Raw genomic sequence first — 20,951 nt, 5'->3', positions numbered from 1 at the left:
CAGGGCCCGGCCTCTGCACCTTTCTTTAAAAGAAAAGATATAATGGATGTTCATTCCATATAAAGGTAAAGAACTTTAAAGTCTAAAGTAATTACAAAAAGTATTTCATGTCTATATCAAGTCCAGGGAAATAGGAGCAGAGACAGGCTGGACATAGGGAAGAGGAAATCTGTGGACCCTGAAATGCTAGCCATCACAAAATTAAAACTGCATGTCGTGTTCTCTGGGTTACACTTAAACCATAGGCTTTCAGAATTAGAAGGAGCCTTAGGGTGTCAGCTAGTCTAAACCTTTCATTTCCAGATGAGAAAACTGAGGTCTAGGGATATGAAAATTAGTGGAAGTGAATCCAAGTTTTTGAGGTCTCTAGCCTTAGTGGTTTTTTATTTCATCAACTAGTTTCTTTATATTATGTTGCTGTCTCTGCATTTTTTAAACTTTATATGTTTGAGAAAAACACTCCTCCAACATTCATGTAGCACTCACTGTTGTCAGGCACTATGCTGCCATAATTTACAGCCTAGAGAAGAAGACAGTCATTTAAAAAAGTAATATACACAATGCTGAGTGCTGTGCCAAATACCGGCTACTGTGGATGTTCAGTCAGAAGCACCTAGGTGAGTGGCTTAGGTGAATCACAGGAGGTTTGGAGACTGGCTTAGGTCAGTCACAGGAGGTTTGGAGAGGAAGTGACATTTAGTCTGATATTTAAAGAACAACTAAGAATTGCCACATTTTTTTACTCTGACATTATCAATTGTATTATGCAGTATTTTGTGTACCACTAAGAAAGAAAACAATTGCCAGTTAAACTGATACATTCATCATCAGTGATAACATGCATCCCAATTTCAGAAATGTTGGAATGTTAGGAAATGTGCCCTAGAATTGATGAAACGTGGTGGTTAGATGAAGAAGCAAGCAGCTCACAGGGGAGTTTAGCACTTGCTGAACCTCAAAGCTACGTCTGGGGAACTGGGAGTCTTACTGCTCAGGACCGCGTGGATCTTGCAGAGAGTTTGGATTTTATTCTGAGAACGTTACAAGACCTCAGAGTTTTAAACCAGGAAAGAAATCTGCATTTCAGAAGGATCACAGTGGCTGCAGTATAGATGGTGGATTAGAAAGTCTCTTATAGTATTCCAGCTAAGAGATGAGGGTGCCCAGGTTCTGATGGTGACAGTTGAAATGAAAATAGATGGATGAAACTGAGTGATATTTGAGGGTGGAGGGTATTTAGGAGCTATTAATAGAAATGACAAGGTTTGGTGATTGATGAGATGTAGGAGAGATTGAAATATTCAGAAGGGTGAGGCGAGAAAGCTGATGAGTGTATGGGATGTGTTGATTTGGACCTGTATCAAGTATAAAAGAGTGGACAGCAAAGCCATAAAAGGAAACCTGCCAAGGGGGATGGGAAATACAGCATGGAGGAGTAGACAGGCAAGAAGGCAGGAGTGGTCATCGCTGATAAAGATAGCTCAGGGGTCTTTTGGTCTGAAGACTGAGGAGTCAAAAGATAACATGGCCTTGGATTTTAGCAGCAAGGAAGAAATTATGGCCTTGGGTAGTCAGTTTCCATGAAGGTTTGGCAGGAGGAGAGGAGAGAGTGGGAGGAGCTGGAGGAGAATGTGGAGTCCAGGAGAGAGGTGATTGTTGCCATTTGTGAAGAGATTAAAGATTTGAACGTGTTCAAATGATAGTGAGAAGGAGCTAATTACAGTAGCCAGACAGTCCCTGGGCCAGTTACAGGTTGGAAATGCAATTTCTTTCACTCTGCACACAAACACAGCAACCCTCTTCTTTTTTATATTCAGTTCCCTCATTAAAACTCTGGCTAGAAAAAAGAGAAATATTTGTAAAGCAAGAAATTGATCCAAGACCCAATCTTATGTTTTGGGCCTTCATATCTACTTTGGAGAGAGTTGTGAGTTGAAGACCCAGGACACGCAAAGTCCCTAAGATAGGATCCAGAGGTTTGGAGGGTGCCCCCTTGCATTGCCTCTTTGACCCCATTGATTGTGAGACATATCGGTATTGCACATACCATTAAGAAAGGAAAATATGCTGCCTGTGCACTGACATGTCATCCATTATAAGACACATCCCAATGTAAGTGATGGTAACCTGTGAAGGGATGTGCATCTTCGAGTTGATGGAATACAGTATTAGCCTTAGATAGGAGTAGCAGATGTGGGACAAAGAACAGGGTGACACTCATATATCTGTAGTGATAGAAACTTGGAGTTTTTACTTGATGGCTTTTATTTATTCTGCAGAGTAGTCAAGTTCATTTTCTGGAGATGGGGAGAAGTGGGAACAAGGAGGTAAAGGCATTAGGAGCTCAGGAGTGGAAGATCTTTAAATGAATTGTTGACAGCACTGGAACAAGGCAGACCCAGGAAGTTGCAGGATTAACAGGAAGCAATGAGGGCATTCTGAGGCCGGGACCATGCATTCATAGTGGTACCAAACTGCATGTCACATAATTTTCTTGAGAGGTACTTAGCAACCTGAGTCAGGAAGTAAGGAGAGTAGACAGTGGGTTCATCCAGGACTAAGGACTTGCCAGGCATTGGTGACAGCTAGACAGTGAGGCAAAGACCTGGAGGATACAGGCAGTGTAGACATAGTAGTGTTCACATGGTAGATGGTCAATTACGTGTTGAGACAAAAACTGCAGGTAGACTGGAGCTGGCAATGTAAAGGAAAACAGTACCGTATCATGAACCACCCCCCAATGTTGACTTAAAATATTTTTTATTGTTTCTTCTACATAAAAGGTATGCACAGAACTAGGTATAAACTCATTTTGTACATAGCTTTTTTCAACTGTTAAACCAGTGATGTTTACAAATTGAGTAGAAAACCAAAAGTCTTTTCAAATAACAAGATAAATGTAATGACCTGGATAATGATGTTTTGTGTACAAGATGAGGTAGGACTCTGACTCTTGAGGCACAAGACTCTTTTGCACTTTACATGTCGGCATGCAGAGTTACTACTTGATTCACTGTTTGCATTTGGCATGCTTATTAGTAAACCCTATTATTAGGTTATCACCCAACTCTTCTCCTTTTTTAAAATTTAAATTACTATGAAACTTTTGTTTATGCAACTTTAATATGATTTTGGACCTTCACTTAATGCAAATTCATTATTCGCACAGTAGGCCCAACTGCGTTCAGTAAATCTGGCAGAGTGTGGCAGTGCTACAGATGCCAGACCACAGTTGCTGACACTGAAATTCAGTAGTACAATCATACCTTGCTTGACAGAGAGATACGTTCTGAGAAATGCATCGTTAGGCTGTTTTGTCACTGTGCAAACCTCAGTGGTATAGGTTGCTACTCACCTACGCCATGTGGTAGAACCTTTCGCTCCTAGGCTGCAAGCCTCTACAGCATATTGCTATACTGAATACTGTAGGCAGTTGCAACACAATGGTAAGTATTTATGTTATCTAAACATAGGAAAGGGACAAGAAAAATACGCTATTAAGAATTTTTAAAAGGTACACCTGTATAGGACAGTTAACTATGAATGGAGCTTGCAGGACTGGAAATTGCTCTGAGGAGTCAGTGAGTGGTGAGTGAATGTGAAGGCCTAGGACATGACTATACACTTAGGCCACACTAAACTTATTTTAAAACTTTTTTTTTCAGGAATACAGCTTTTAATTTTTTTAAAGTTTTTTTTTACTCTTTCATAATAATACTTAGCTTAAAAGATACATTGTACAGCTGTACAAAGAATAATTTTCTTTATATCCTTATTTAAGCTCTTTTCTGTGTTTAATTTTTTTTTTTTTTTAACTTTTAAACTTGTTAAAAACCTAGACACAAACACACACACACAAGCCAAGGCCTACACGGGTCAGAATCATCAGTATCACTGTCTTCCGCCTCCACATCTTGTCCCACTGGAAGATAACACGCGTGGACTTTCATCTCCTGTGATAACAGTGACTTCTGGATATCTCCCGAAGGACCTGCCTTAGGCTGTTTTACAGTTAACTGTTGGTGGTGGTGGTTTGTTTTTTTTTTTTTGGTTTTTTTTTGTAGAAGCAATAGACTCTAAAATAATGACAAAAGGCATAGTAAATACATAAACCAGTAACATAGTTATTCTGAACCATTATGTACTACTGTACATAATTACTAGTGTACATAATTACTAGTGTACATAATTACTAGTGTACATAATGTATGTGCTAGACTTTTTTTTTTTTTTTTTTTTAAAGACAGTGTCTCGCTCTGTTGCCCAGGCTGGAGTACAGTGGTGCGATCTCAGCTCACTGCAATCTCCACCTCCCGGATTCAAGCAGTTCTCCTGCCTCAGCCTCCTGAATAGCTGGGATTACAGGCACCTGCCACCACACCTGGCTAGTGTGTGTGTGTGTGTGTATGTGTATGTGTGTGTTTAGTAGAGAGAGGGTTTCGCCATTTTGGCCAGGCTGGTCTCAAGCTCTTGACCTCAGGTGATTCGCCCACCTTGGCCTCCCTAGACTTTTTATGACTGGCAGCACAGTAGGTTTGTTACCACCAGCATCACCACAAACACACGAGTAATGTCTTATACTACGACATTGCAACAGCTGTGTCACCAGACGATAGGAATTTTTCAATTCCATTATAATCTTACAGGACCACTGTCATATATGAAGTCAGTTGCTGACTAAAATGTCATTATTTAGCTTTAATTATTCAGATAACCCAGAATGCACCAATATATGTTCTATACATTATCATCAGAGTTAAAACAAAAATACATATAAATTCATGGACACCTGAAGATTCCTTCGTTTTATAAATATTGAACAAGAGCAGTGGTTCTCATAGAGAGGTGCAAGAACCAGCAGCATCAACATCGTCCCAGTAATTGTTAGAAATGCAAATTCTGGCCGGACATGGTGACTCACACCCATAATCCCAGCACTTTAGGAGGCTGAAGCAGGCGGATCACTTGAGGTCAGGAGATCACTTGAGGCAGGCGGATCACTTGAGGTCATGTTGACCAGCCTGGCCAACATGGTGAAACCCCATCTCTACTAAAAATATAAAAAGTAGCTGGGCTTCGTGGCCTGCACCTGTAATTCCAGCTACTCTGGAGGCTGAGGCAGGAGAATCACTTGAATCCGGGAGGTGGAGGTTGCACTGAGCTAAGATGGCGCCACACTGCACTCCAACCTGGGTGACAGAGTGAGACACCGTCTGACACTAAAAAAAAAAAATGCAAATTCCCAGTTTCTCCTTGCTTTTTGATACTGAATCAGAAAGTCTGGAGGTGGGTGCCAGGTGTCTAGGCTCTCATAAGTCCTCTAGGTGATTGTGATGCAAACCAAGTGTGAGAACTGCTGCTCCAGTCTTATTGTATCACCTTGATTTTGCAGACGAGGAAACCAAGGCCCAAGAATAGCTGGCTCAAATGCTCAAGATTGGTTTGTGTGTAGCAAAACTAGGTCTCAAACTAGGAACTCTAGACTTCAGTCCAGCTCTGTTTCCAAAACTTAGAACTCTAGACTTCAGTCCAGTTCTGTTTCCAGAGCACTGCATTGTCATTTTTTCTCAGTGTTTGGTTATGGTTTCTTTTGGTGTGGGTTGGGTTTTAAGGGGGTCTAGCTAAAGTTTTGGGTTCTTTTGCCTTTTGCTCATTTTAGTGCCAGAACCTACTAAGACCTGTTCAAGCCAGCCCCAACCTGCCGGTACCAGTACCAGTACTTCCACCAGCACTATCTCCAGCAGCAACAATGGCAAACGTTCATGTGCCGGTGGCCAGCAGCCAGCTGCATCCCGTTACCTGCCTCGTGAGGTGCCTCCACGCTTCCGCCAGCAAGAACAGAAGCAGCTATTAAAGAGAGGCCAGCCATTGCCTACGGGGACTCTAACCAGTGTGAGCCCAACCCAGGGTGCTGGGCCTGCAGGGGTAAGCCCACCTCCCCTACCTGGAGCCGGAACACAGCATCATCCCAGTAAGCTCCAACCAGGTAAAAACCACATGAGACATTGTTTTGATCTGAAAACTGTTTGCTATTTTCAGCTTTGCTGCTGAGCAATAGAAATGACATATTTTGGTCCATACTCACTACATACACAGAGACAGACAAATTCATTTCATTTCAAGTGGGTTTTAAAATTTAATTGTGTTTTCCCTCTGTTTATTTACATTATTGCTCATGAGTTTGCAGATGGCATGAGCTACTTCAGCTGAGCTTATTTTTCATCAGAAACTAAAGGTCTGTACATTAGTTCATACGAACCCATCAAGGCAGATACTTTAGAACCCAGCAGTGAAAACTTTTCAGTAAAACCCTTTTCTCAGTTTCCTAGTCTGTCTTATGAGTGCACGCAAGCATTTTTTGCAGGGACCGATCCTTCCACTAAGTGTTTCTAACTGTAACTTAGTCACACACATTGAGCCAAGCCTGTCTGATATCTCCTCATCCTAAGCCCCGCTTCTTGTTGCTTCCTTGCCTGTAACTAGTTGTTAGCTTTGTTTTGGCTCCTAAGAAAAATCACCACTTGTTTATTTGCTTTCCAGCTGCCAAAATGTAGATGTCTCTCATTTCCGGTCAGCTTCTTTTCCAATCTCCTTGACTTGATGAATTTGTACTTTTGAAAAATTCGTGTACTGTAGTTTTAAGGAATTTTTGGAAGAGAACAAAGTGTTTGTGGTCAACTGCCATGTTCTCTGTTAGATTCTTCAATTTTTCGGTTTCAAATAACAACTAATAATTGGTGCTGTTTCTAGAATGGAAACTTACCTGCTCATGGTTGTGAAATTAAGGTCTGTAATTGATATGCAAGGAGGCTTCTTAGATTGGAATTTAAAAGAAACATATTCTTGTTTTCATATTCTTGTTTTCTTTCATGTGCTGCTTTTTAATATGGGGACTAATTCTAGCATGACCTAAAAGTATTTATAGCAATGTTTTTTAGAACTGTGACTTTGGAGTATAGTTAGAACTAATATTTTTAGACAACTTTACCAAGTCTCTTCAAATAGCCTTGACTTTCATCTGCTAACCACCTTGTAGAGGGGATGTAGGTCAATGATTGTCACCAAAAAGCAAGGCAGAAAAGATAAAATACATTTACTGACCAAGAATATAGTCTCATCTATTTAGTTGCCAACCGTTTACAATCAAACGTGCTACTTTCTCAATATGGTCCTTGGGAAAATCTTAACAGAGAAAAGGATTCTATAGTTAGACCTAAATAGCTTGGTGTGTTAATTTAAGGGGCTTATTTTGAAAAACTGAATAAGAAATGTAACAGCCCTGCCTGTTCTGGTTGTATCTGGTTGTGATGTGATTGGTTGACAGTATTGCGTCAGTGTTCTCATCGAATGCTGCTGGTGCAGAATGTTACTGGTATCTTCTTAGGTAAGTAGAAAATAAGCAATTAAGTCAATAAAATCTTGCTATGATAATATTCTTTCATTAAATATTTGTCTCTGTAAATATGATAACATTATCCAAGGAAATATTCCTAGTTCATAGTCCTTCTAAAATATATATTGTAGGCTGGGCACGGTGGCTTATGCCTGTAATCCCAGCACTCTGGGAAGCCAAGGTGGGCGGATCACCTGAGGTCAAGAGTTTGTGACCAGCCTGACCAACATGGAGAAACCCAGTCTGTACTAAAAATACCAAATTAGCTGGGCATGTTGGTGCATGCCTGTAATCCCACCTGCTCGGGAGGCTGAGGCAGGAGAATTGCTTGAACCTGGGAGGTGGAGGTTGCAGCGAGCAGAGATCGTGCTGTTGCACTCCAGCCTGGGCGACAAGAGCAAAACTCCATTTCAAAAAAAGGTGTGTGTGTGTGTGTGTGTATATAAATATATATTTTTTTATATACTATATATAAAATATATATATTTATATACTATGTATCTATATATGCTATACATGTATATTTATATACAATATATAGAAGAACATAAATCATTTTATGGATTAAAAACATCTCAAAAAATTGATCAATGTATGTAGTAAGCACAAAGTAAGAAATTCATTCTTGACTCCCAAACAAAAATCTTCATTTTATACCAATTTCATCTCTTCCTTAACAGTCTCTGGTATCAGAGCCAGATGCATCTTTCTAACTCATCACCTTCATTGATGAGGGGCCCCCTCACAAACCTGCCCTGGTCACTTAGTTACTAATGTACTCTACGTTTTTCTGTCTGGCTGTGAAGGCCCTTCATAGCTGAGTCTCCCCATCATTTTTCCCTTCTACTTTCTATGGCCTACTTGCTCTTTTTTTCCTTTTTTTTTTCTTTTTTTTTTGGAGACTGAGTTTCTCTCTTGTTGCCCAGGCTGAAATGCAATGGCACAGTCTTGGCTCATACAACCTCTGCCTCCCGGGTTCAAGTGATTCTCCTGCCTGCCTCAGCCTCCTGAGTAGCTAGGATTACAGGCGACCGCCACCATGCATGACTAATTTTGTGTTTTAGTAGAGAAGGGGTTTCACCATGTTGGGCAGGATAGTCTCAAACTCCTACCTCAGGTGATCCACCTGCCTCAGCCTCCAAAAGTGCTGGGATTCCAGGCATGAGCCACCGTGCCTGGTCTCCATGGCCTACTTTCTATTATGATTGGGATTGCTTTCTTACTGTCTCACAAGTGTGCCATGCTCACTGTCAAGTCCCCTCCCCCTATGCACACGTGCTTAATTGCCCCTCCCACCCCCGCTTTCCTTCAGTTCATTGTTACCCCGCACCCATGAGGCTTCCCCAAGCAGCTCTGTCTCCATTCTGTTCTTACAGATGTAATATGCCCAGTTTGTAACACACACCTTTGCACTTACTGTATACTATATATCCTATATTTTTGGCTGATTAGGTCATAAAAGTCTTGCCTTTCAGCTAAGTTGGAAATATCCTATGAAGACAATGTTTGAGGTCGGGCACGGTGGCTAACGCCTGTAATGCCAGCACTTTGAAGTCCTGGGCGGGTGAATTGCTTGAGCTCAGGAGTTCGAGGCCAGCGTGGGTAACATAGCAAAACCCCACTTCTACAAAAAGTACAAAAATTAGCCAGACGTGGTGACACGTGCCTGTGGTCCCAGCTGCTCAAGAGGCTGAGGTGGGACAGTCACTTGAGCCTGGGAGTTGGGGGTTGCAGTGAGCCAAGATCGAGTCTCCAGCCTGGGCAACAGGAAAAAATAAATAATGTCTCTGAGCTTTCCATGATTAAGCAGAATGGGAAAATCTCTGAACCATAGGTGAGGACTTGGAAACTAGAACTCACTATGCCACCAACTAGTACTTCCCTTTCTCATCTAGAATGAGAGGTTTTGAACCTCTCAGGACCTCTAATCTCTAAGGTCCCTGCCCTTAAATTTCTGATTCGGACACTATTCCAATGACTGTGTTTGATTTTGTCAGTGGAAGGCCTTTCTGGAACACCATCCCATGTTGTTGTGGTGTTGGCACAGGGATTGTAGGTGAGCATCAGCGTGCATGGAGGCAGTGTGGCAAAGTGGTCAAGAGACAGGCCCAGTCCACTTTCCAGACCCACCACCTCCTGTGTGACCTTGACTAAATCACGTTCACTCCCTGCACTTTCGACTCATCTTTGAAATGAAGAGATTCCTAATTTTAAAGATGAGGTATTTATTTCATATTCAGCACAAGGCCTTGCTTATAATAAGTGTTGAGTAATGCAGGTGATAGTTGTTAATGTGAGACTTTGAAATATACAACAAATATGTACCCATCTTTGAAACACCATTGTGAAGCAGAGTGTTTACAAATCCCAGTTACCTGACAGGCTGAGGGAGAAAGATTGCTTAAGCCCAGGAGTTTAAGACCAGCGTGGACAACATAGCAAGACCTGTTTCAAAAAAATACTCAAATTTTTTAACTGACTAAATTCGAAAACAGTACAGTAAAGCTTTCTCATCACTCTGTGATTTGTGTATATTTTGAAATTTCACTTGTCCGTCCTAGAGTTCTCTTTTTCATATTACAGTTGTTTAATGAATTCATATCCAGGTGAAATTGTATTCGTGTATTCCTGAGGAGTAACCAGATTTCTGGTTGCAGTGAAAGTATTTTTAGATACAGTTTGAAATAAAAGCTCTTGCCGGGCACGGTGGCTCAAGCCTGTAATCCCAGCACTTTGGGAGGCCCAGACGGGCGGATCACGAGGTCAGGAGATCGAGACCATCCTGGCTAACACGGTGAAACCCCGTCTCTACTAAAAAATACAAAAAAAAATTTAGCCGGGCGAGGTGGTGGGCGCCTGTAGTCCCAGCTGCTCGGGAAGCTGAGGCAGGAGAATGGCGTAAACCCGGGAGGCGGAGCTTGCAGTGAGCTGAGATCCGGCCACTGCACTCCAGCCCGGGTGACAGAGCGAGACTCTGTCTAAAAAAAAAAAAAAAAGCTCTTAAAATTTTCTTAAAAGTAATACATAGATTTTCATTGTACTTGTATCTGTCACTTTAATGCAGAAGTGACTCCTACAGTCACTTCTACATTAAAACAAAAAATAGAGTTTTTTTCATGATTACATTGCTCTAACTTGTAAGGTTAAATTGAAAAGAAGTACAGAAGTACAAGTGCTGGGTCAGTAGAACTAAGGCTGAATTAACCAAGCAGGGGGCAGGTGAGGAATCCTTAGGAATTTAACAGCACACCATTTCTAATGAAAAGCAAAGTGAAACTGGGAGTTCTTTCAGCTTAGCACATGGATTTCTGTGTTTTTCCCAGGTGTGTTAGTATGTAAACTCTGTGTCCTCCCCCCAAGTTTTAGTGTGTTTAGCAAAAACTAAAGAAAGGTGAAGTATTCATGGAAGGAATCGATGGAGTTCAAGTCACCTTTGTCATAGCTTTAAAAAGTTGCACAGTGAAGATTTGTGGGCATCCTCGTTTCCCCATAACTGAGTATTTGACCAGTTGCCTGCTGCTTTCCCGTGGAAGTAAATGTTATAGTCCCGTACTGTACTAATGGAAAACTTAACGTGTCCATTGCAATAAACAGAGAGGATTTATGGATAAAATTAAGCAATAGAGGAGCAGAAATGGTAACGTTTTTAAAGAGTTAAAATGGAATTTGTAGCGTTTTAGCTGTGTAAGTGTAGATAAAATTTATATACTGTTACAGTACAAGGTGACTGGTGAAATTAGAAAAGAGACTTACATAGGCCAGGTGCGGTGGCTCACGCCTGTAGTCCCCGCACTTTGAGAGGCCGAGGCAGGTAGATCACCTGAGGTCAGGAGTTTAAGACCAGCCTGGCCAACATAGCGAAACCCCATCTCTACTAAAAATACAAAAATTAGCCGGGTGTGGTGGCAGGCACCTGTAACCCCAGCTACTCGGGAGGCTGAGGCAAGAGAATCACTTGAATCTGGGAGGCAGAGGTTGCAGTGAGCTGAGATGATGCCACTGTACTCCAGCCTGGGCGACAGAGCAAGATGCCATAAAATAAAAAAAAAAAAAGAAAAGAGACTTAATCTGACATTTATTTCATTGTTCTTTTTCTTTATATAGCATATGCTTCCTAACAGGATATAAATCAGTAGATTCATCCGGCTCTTGCAACATTTTGTCATAATTCACCTTTTGATTTACATTAATCTGCAAGCTTGTTTCTATAGAAAATTGCAACCACATGTTGTGCCATTTCTTAGACAAACTAGTGTACTAGCTTCACACGCTTTCACTCTTTTTCCTTTTCTTCCTCTGTGAGAATGTTCAGGTAGCAGTGCCACACTTGGCTTGCACAGCTCTGAGAAGGGAGGAAGATGCTAGCCTTTCAGAACTGTGGTTTTGTCATGTGTGTCATCTTTTGTTCATTGAGCAGAACATTTGTTGAATGCCTACCAAACATCACGTACCCGGCACTGGGGATGCACAGTTCATGAGTGAAGCAATCCATGAGGGAAGTGTTTGGGAATAACCAGTAAGTAAGTCAGCCACTTCCAGGTGTTGTAACAGAGATAAGGATAGAGTGCCACACGGAAAGGACAACTAACCCAAACTGCGGATAGGGGACTGCAAGGAAGCCTTTCTGATGGAGGTGATACGAGCGGAGTTTCAAGTTAGCTGTGCCGGGCAAAGAAGGTGAAAGGGCGTTGCAGGTGGAGTGACCTGCATGCACGAAAAGCGCAGACCCGCCATTGTAAAGCCTCTCAGTAACCGCTGCAGGCTCATTGTGGCAGGGGGGCAGCGGGAAGATCTAAGGCTCGAAAAGTAGGCTGTTGGTATTACTAAGTAGTAGTAATAAACCAGCATAAAAGCTTCTTTTGGTAATAGAGCCAAATTCAATTCAGATTTAAAGCTCTTCCAACAAGTTGCTTTTGGAACTTGATAGACTAATTCTGAAGTTCATTTAGAAGAGCGAATGTACGTGAATAGAAGGGCCAAAAACTGAAAAAGCATAATGAGCTATCACTGGAAGCTGTGATCCTTGAGTAATTTTAACAGTGTGTTTCTAGGGCAGGAATAAACACAGATCCAGGAACTACAATGTAAAGAGAGCAGGGGGAAAAACAGATGTATACACGGAGAGTTGCAGATCACTGAGAAAATAGTGATTCAGATCAATATTGAGTGCTGGAAAGCCATATACAAGACAAATATAAGAACTACGGAAAGATGACCTAAGAGTATTTTCTAAATATTGGGATAAAATGTTAATCATAAGCCATGAAAAGAAAGACTGACAGATTTGAGGGTATACAAATTTAAAATTTTTGTACACGAATATGAATAAAATCTGAGAGGACATGTTTACAGTGTAAATAGCAAAAGGTAAATATCTCAAAAATACCAAGCATTCCTACAAATCAAAAGAAAACCAGTCCAGTAGAAGAATGGGCAAAGAATGTGAACAGGCAGATCATAGAACTACCACAAATGGGTCCTAAGTATGTTGAAAGTATTCCCTTGTGGCTGGGCGCGGTGGCTCACGCCTGTAATCCCAGCACTTTAGGAGGTTGAGGTAGGTCGATCACGAGGTCAGGAGATCGAGACCATCCTGGCTAACACGGTGAAACCTCATCTCTACTAAAAATAAAAAAAATTAGCCGGGCGTGGTGGTGGGCGCCTGTAGTCCCAGATACTCGGGAGTCTGAGGCAGGAGAATGGTGTGAACCTGGGAGGCAGAGCTTGCAGCAAGCCGAGATCACGCCACTGCACTCCAGCCTGGGCGACAGAGCGAGACTCCGTCTCAAAAAAATAAAAATAAAAAAAGTATTTCCTTGTAATCAGGGAAAAGATAAATGGAAACAGCATTGATAGACCACTTTCACTTACCAAATTGTCAAAACTTTAAATCTTGTTAATATCCCTCTATTACAATAACACAGTACTATGGATTGAGTGCTTACCATTTGCAAGATCCAATTGCTTTACACATATTAACTCATTTAATCTTCTCAAGACCCTGTAACCACCACAGACGATCAGCAAGAGTGTGGGAAAAGGCGACACTGTTGTGCTGTTGGTCGGAATGTAAGTAGGCATTTGGCAGGATTTATCAAAATGTTGGGTAATATGACCTAGCTGCTCAGATACAGGAATACATCCTGCAGACACCTATAGCACAGCTCTTTACTGACAACTGAATGCTCTGTGGTTGTTCTCTGTCCAGTGGCATGAATTAATGACAGACAAGTTGGAACGTGTCAAGACACAGTAGGGACAAAAACAGTTGACCGTATTTTTTACAGAACAGGCAACAGGTGTAGATAGCATTAGTCTTCCAGTGACCAGCAATCTCACTGTATCCTGTGACGATAAAGAGCAGCCCATGTTTGAGAACCAGGTGAACTTTTGCTAGGCTGCAGGTCCCCACAGAACAACAATTTCAAATCTTGCCCCCCGACTCCCTACCTCTTATCAGGTCAGCCATCCCTTCTGTTCTTGGTGTCAACTTCTTGCTGTCACCCACGTTGGCCCGGGCGTTGGGCAGAAGCGTCATTGGTTTTGTAGCATTATTGATGTTAACAGGTATCCCATTTTAGAAGGTAACCAAGACTTCTAATACTTGCATGCAAAAATAAGTCCTAGATGCTTTTAATATTTGATAATGCTGATGTTGAAGTGAAATTCAGTCAAGTGAAACCAATTTTGTAATGAGCTAACAATTCTAAACGGAGCTTTCTAGCATCCAGCTGACCCTCTAGCATCCAGCTGACCCTCCTGCCAGTGGTTAATGCTGTGACTCTTCTCAGGCAGCATCCCTGTGGCGGCCATCCCTCATGGGAAACACAGGCTTGCACACAAGGGCATCCAAAGCAGACAGGGCAATAAAGGCCTAGAAATGCCCTCTAAGGACTGGGAGAACAACAGAGGGGAGCCTACAACAAGCCCCAGAGGAGGAGAGCCTGTGGGCATTTCAGCTGTCAAAGGGCTGGCCTGAGAGCCCCACTGACCCTGGGCAGCCCCAGAGGACAGAGGTGGAACGAGAGTGGTGGAAATATAGGGTGGTGGGCAGGGTTTTCAGGTTTCTGGAAGAACTTTTATTCCTACCCCTTTCACTGGCAGTAGCCGGAGAGAGACAGTCAGTTATTGCCAGTGGTCAAAGGGCTTCTGCAAGGCAGACAGGCCAGGGTGCCTCCCAGCCCTGATTCCAGGTTCTCTTTAGATAAAGACTATTACCAGCAAATGAAACATTGGCCTTCTCATAAAATAATACAGGGAAAAGTAGATTTGTGAATTCACATATTGATTTGGATGGGAGTTCATTTAGCCAGATGGCAGCAGATCTTAACTGAGAAGATGAGTATTAGTAAGTACAGTGATTTCCAGAGATTCCAGAGAATGCTACCTGATCATGTCATGTTCAGTGCAGATTATGTTTCTGCAAGTCTGCAGGATAACTCCACCTTGAAACACTTGAGAGCGTTTATCATCAAAAAATAATAATAATAACTTGTGCCAAAGGCGGAACAATGTACTGTTTTGGTGGCTGCTTTGTACATTTATAAACAGAGGCTTTGATTAATATATGGTAGTGTTTGCTACTTAGATCTTTTTTAGATAGAGGCAGGAAAGTAATTAAGAAGCTGGACACTTGCCAATTTACATATGGGGCTCATTTAGAATATTACAGCTAGTGTTGGCATGCCAAATGTTTAGGAGTTGTTTAGAAAAAGAGAGAAAGAAGGAGCGGAAAACAAAGGCAGGATGAGAGAGCCGCAGTTTATTCGCCTGCAGCCAATAGGCAAAATGCCGTTATTCTTTTGGCTGACTTTCAAAAACACAGAAGAAAAGTGGCTGTGATGCTAATTGTAACTGGGTCCTGAAGTGAAAATGTTTGTGACAATTGAAAGAATTTAAAGAGGAAGGAAGATCGGTTTAGTGTCAGCTGCAATTAGATAATCAAAGCTGTAAAATCCCATCCGTCCATGCCTCCACCCCTAGTTGAAGGGGATGATTCGGGTGCCTCCTGGAGTAGAAAGGGCATTGCCCAGCCCTGCCCGGCTTGCGGCCGCGGGCGCCCGCGGGTGGCCCGGACGCAGGCTGGCCCCGGGAGCTTCCTGGCAGCTCCCTGGCAGCTCTACAGGAGGCAGCTCTCGCTGTACCCAGCCGACATGTTGTAGCGAGAGGCCAGGCGAGCCTAGATGCAGGAGTAGAGGCAGCTGTGCACGCGAGGTGGCGTCTCCTAGGAGGGTTGGGCGGCACCGTCTGCAGGTATTTCCTCACCCGTCAGCCCCTCGTAGAGCAGAAGAAACGGAACAAACACGGAACACATAGTGGCTGCTTCTCGCCAGTCCATTTGTGACATAACATTCCAGCGTGTGAGTGGTAGCTCCGCGTCCCTAAGCTCTTGGCTGCAATTCAGATTGGATAAAATGGCGTCTTGGAAAAGAGCTGCTTGCTAAAGATCTGCCGCACTGAGCAGAGACTTACCCATGGCTTTCCCTACTGTGGTTTCTCTCTGCCGGGCTGGCACGGGCAGGCCCTCCCAAATTAGGAAGCAAGCCTCCTTTGCCCCCGGTTTCCTTCTTTACTTAATAGATTCTTAACCTTGAAGAAGGAATCTCATTTTACTGCCGTTTTGAAGAAAAACGCAAGGCAACAAACTTATTCTTTTGGACACTTTTTGTGTTTCCAATAAATCTTGTCCTGTGTTCTGCGTTTCATAATGCCTTGTATTTATAGCAGTTGACAGATGAAATGTTTGGGAGTCTGTCCAGCAATGGAATTTTGAATTCAAAGTACTTTCTCGCTGAGATATTTACACCCAGTAAATGCAGTAGAGGGGGAGGCATCTTTGGTTTTCAAAAGCTGAAAGCAGTTGTAGCATTTATCCTGCCCCTGAAAACCAAGCAGCGAAGGATTTGTGGTATCAGTAAGCCTTAGTAAACGTATATTGTCAACTGTTGAAAGCATTGGGAACTAGTTTTTATAATCTATAATGTATTATTTCAGCTAAAAGGACTGTGATGATAAAGAATGAACGCGTGTACTGTTTGTCAGCGTTAGCACCAGTTAAGCATTCTGCATGCCTCTGAGTAAATCTTGTCCACACTTTCCTATCTGATTAAATCTCATACCTCATTAAAATTTTGCTTACCATAGCTTTTGGAAGCTCTTCATTAAATACTTTTCCAGGAAAATTTTATCTTTATATGCTAACATTTTGGAATTTAAAGACAAAGGAAAGTTTTGCTCTTTCAACCATGCTATTATGTAATCCTTTTAATTTAATCACTTAAGACAGTTATGTTGCTTAGATTTTATAGACACCTATTTATAGACTGTGTAAACCACTTAACAGCTGAAGAAAAGAGAATTTAACGTTATACATGAGCTTCATTTCTTTTTGCTTTTTAAGGCTTTTTTAGGGGAAGAATTATTTGATAATAGAATGATGTGATGGGAAGAGCACTAGATTGTATTCTGAAAACCCAGATTTCAGTTTATTCCTTACTGCTTGCTAGTTAGAAACCCTGGCCACTCGGCCTCTCTGAGCCTGTTTCTTCATCTGTAAAACTGACATTGTTTGTAAGGTTCAGTTAAGCCGATGTGTATGGAAATACTTCAAACTCCGAAATGGTATAAAGTATGTGATGTCTTATGAATATGAGGACTTTCATTTATAAACTCTCTTCAGTCTTGCTGTGTGTCAGGTGTATGGATTTTAGCCTTGGAAAGCTCCTGTGCTGAACAGGAGAGTCTAGAATAGCTGTAAGAGAATTCAATCTTGGTTCATTTCAGAGTTTTCATTCATTTCAAAATGGCTGCTCTTAAAAGTCAGTCATTTCACAGAATTTTTTTTTTAACGACGTTTACTTTTTTAGACTACATTTTCATTTTTGGAATAAATCCTGGTATTCTGATTAAAAATATATGGGTAATGGTGGTGATGATGATGGTGCTATTGGCGATAGTGATAGTGATGATGCAGTTGGTGATGATGGTGGAGATAACGATAATGGTAGTGGTGATCACGGTGGTGCTGGTGGGTGATGGTGGTGGTAATGACGGTGTTGTTGGTGATGGTGGTAACAATGGTGATGGTGGTGGTGATGAGGAGGAAGAGGAGACATTCAGAGATTTGATAGAGTAGAGCTAAAAGCATATTTTAATTAGTTCAGTATGCAATACATTCCCCGGTTTGGGAGTTTTGTATTTATAATTTTCAGAGAGATCCCTAAGCCTGCCCTGCAAAAGAGAGCTTATAAGTGGTAGGTACTTTTTTCTTTTTCCATGAACCTGCATTGAATTTTCAGTAAAATTAATTTTTGGAGAGCCAGACCATTTGATGAGGTGGAAGAACCAAGAAGTAAGGAACAAGAGAGCAGCAAAAGTATGGAAAAAAGGAAAAAAGAATGGCAGTATGTCTCATAATGGTAGCCAAACATGGAGTGTCAGCAGCTGCAGCCTGAAACTTCAGTGGGCTGGGCTGGCTGGGCACACTCCCTGCTCCTCTTCTGTGACAGAAGATGTACCAGGCCACAGCGTGGCCGCGAGGCTGCAGCCTATCCCAAGAAGCGCAAGGAGGCCATAGAGGTGGGAGAAAAGAGATAGTTGATTCACTGGTTCCTTTTTAAGTAAAATAGCATTGTTCCAAGTTGACTTCTATAGTAAAACTTCTATTTTTTATAATTGTTTTTATTTTTCTGGGTACATAGAAGGTATATATATTTATGGGTTACATGAGATATTTTGATACAGGCATGCAATGTGTAATAATCACATCAGGATAAATGAGGTATCAGTTATCTCAAGCATTTATCCATTGTGTTACAAATAATCCTATTATACTCTTTTATATATTTTTAAATGGACATTGAAATTATTTTTAGCTATAGTCAGCCAGTTATGCTGGTAATTACTAGGTCTTATTTATTCTTTCTAATTATTTTTTGTACCCATTAACCATCTCCACTTCTCCCTGACCCTCACTCTCCCACTACCCTTCCTAGCCTCTATATTCGTAAGTTCAGTTATGTTCGTTTTTAGCTCCCACAAATAAGTGAAAACATGCAAAGCTTGTCTTCCTCTGCCTGGCTTATTTTAATTAACATAGTGACCTCCAGTTCCATCTATGTTGTTGCAAATGACAGGATCTTATTCTTTTTATGGCTGAACAGTATTCCATTGTGTATATGTGCCATGTTTTCTTTTTTTTTTTTAATAATTCATTTATTCATCTAATTTTTTACAAGATATTTTATGCAACACAAAGAGCATAATAGCACCACAAAATATCCATGATACTTTAATCACGGTAAATTCATGTTTTCTTTATTCATCTGTTTATGGACACGTAGGTTGCTTCCAAATCTTGGTTGTTGTGAGTAGTGCTGCAGCAGAATCAAAGCTGTCTCTTCAATATACTGATTTCCTTTCTTTTGGGTATATACCTAGGAGTGAGGTAGTGTAACTTATTATCAAACCCTATCTATGTTTTCAACAGAGATTCATAGTCTCAGTTGTAATTTTTTCTAACTAAAAAGGATTTTGAACTGTCAGTTCCTCTTGTACTAACTTTTCTGAATAGATAATCCAGTATTTTTGCAAATAACTTCAGGTAAGTTGGTTGCTAGTCAACATGGCAACCTAAGCTTAATCTTAATTTTACCTTCAAGACTGAAAATGTAAGCATCATTTACTAGCAAACTGCTTTCAAGTATTGATAAGAATTATTTATTCATTCATTCATTCAATGGATGTTTATTTACTGCTTCTTCTCTGTCAGGTACTCTGCTGAACACTGGCAATAAAAATAGGACCAAAATAGGCACCCCTTGCCTTCATGGTGTTTACAGCCTAGAGGGAACCAGCCAGTCACATGATGACTCACACTAGAATGTGTGCTCCATGAGAGAAAGAGGCCGTTCATCTTGTTTATGGCTGTGTCCCCAGCACAGTAGCTGCACATAGGAGGCACTCAATAATATTGTTTCAATCGAGTTGGCAAGCTCTGGGCCCATGAGCCACATCTGGCCCACCACCTATTTTTGGAAATAAAGTTTTGTTGGCACACAGCCACACTCATTCTGCTTTTATGCCACAGCAGCAGAATTGAGTAGTTGTGACAGAGACTATATGGCCCACAGAGCCTGAAGCATTTTGGCTGTTAGGCCCTTTACAGAAATGGTTTGCCACCCTGGTTGGTCTAAGTGACTTGAAAGGAGGACTGTTACGATGAATGTATGAGGGTGTCCTAACTATGGAACAAAAATGTCCCAAATTAAATGTCCATGGATTTGAGATAGGAAAAAAGAATAGACATTGAGCCCAGGCAGGGGATGGCACCTTTAACAGCCCTGTCTTTGGGAGGGCAGGACACAGATGGCACCTTGAGGAACTGTCTGGCGCACAGAGCAAGAGAAAGAGTGATATGAGCGGCCTCAAAAGAGACCCAACCGTTGGTGATCCACTGGGCATTCATTTGGAAAAGAGCACTGTTGGGGGGGGCAGGGGGCACAGGAGGGGGCATGGGTAGAGACCTGTTGGAAAGTTATTGACAGTAATCCAGTCAAGACATGAGGGTGCTTGGAATAGGGGCAGTAAGAGGGAAGTGTTGTTTCTTGTTTTAATGGAAAAGGTTCTAGAAATACCCGGTATGTAAACTCAACAGGCATGACTTCATCCTTACAGCATCCTATATGGCCATCCTTATGGCACTTCAGCTGTTAGGGATGAATATTGGCCTTTGTAGAAGTGACTTTGCTTCCTGCCAGTACTGCCCCATTGGTGGTTATTTTGCTGTGGCGTAATTGAGATCTACACCTCAAAGCCTGGGAAGATCTGAGTAGGAGACGTCATTGTAGTGGAAGCGGTTCCCTCGGAAGACAGATGTGCTTGTTCAAAGCAATCTGGGCTGTACAAGTGCAGCTGATTGGTGACTTCAGCTAGAACTCAGATTGTAGCACTGTGCATTTATGGTTTTGTTTGCCCAGGAAACATATATTGTTTGCCTATATGTGGCAAGCATTTTGAATGGAAAACTAAAAATATATTTGCCATGCCCTCAAGGAGCTCACCTTCAGAAATTAGACACTTAATTCAGGGATCAGATGGGTTTTTGATCAGACTGCTCTGCCACCTGATTTGTATCACATTTAAGCATAAAATTAAAATTTTAAAATATTTTTTCAATAGACGAAAGTATACAGAAAATAATATAACTGTATTCACAATAGAGATTTAACATAATATCATGCCATATTTGCTTCAGGACTCTCTGTTTTAGAAATGTTATAGGTATCACCCGCCAACTCCGTTCTGGTCCCCATCCCACCCCCAGAGGGAACCACAATTCAAAAATCATAGTGTTGTGTCATTTTCATCTAGAGTGTGACATTAAAGTGCATTTCTTAATTATTAATGAGGTTGATTATTTTTTCATATGTTAATGGCTTATGAGTTTTTTCTTTTTTAAATTGCCTGTTCCTGTCCTTTTCCCATTTCTGATTGGGTTGTTGGCCTTTTTCTTACTGATTTTTAGGGTTCTTTTTTTTTTTTTTTTTTTTTTTTTTTT

General features: G+C 41.5%; 1 protein-coding gene across 6 annotated transcripts in view; it reads left to right on the top strand.

The window, feature by feature from the left end:
• The first annotated feature begins 5,663 nt into the window (after positions 1-5,663).
• TNRC6C (trinucleotide repeat containing adaptor 6C) overlaps positions 5,664-20,951 on the top strand; it is an 82,256-nt gene continuing 66,968 nt past the window's right edge. For 2 of the 6 annotated variants that reach the window (XM_017879420.1, XM_017879422.1), the window contains exon 1: positions 5,664-5,986. The gene's annotated coding sequence lies outside the window, so the exon portion shown is untranslated. Of the gene's footprint in view, positions 5,987-15,248; positions 15,647-20,951 lie in introns of those variants that run through there. The other 4 variants (XM_017879423.1, XM_017879421.1, XM_017879419.1 and 1 more) reach the window with 3 other exon arrangements.

This window comes from Rhinopithecus bieti, unplaced genomic scaffold (genome assembly GCF_001698545.2).
Source record: "Rhinopithecus bieti isolate Rb0 unplaced genomic scaffold, ASM169854v2 scaffold_9899, whole genome shotgun sequence".
Taxonomy (NCBI): domain Eukaryota; kingdom Metazoa; phylum Chordata; class Mammalia; order Primates; family Cercopithecidae; genus Rhinopithecus; species Rhinopithecus bieti.
Note: the sequence above shows the minus strand (reverse complement) of the source record. Positions and strands in the feature narration are given on the sequence as shown.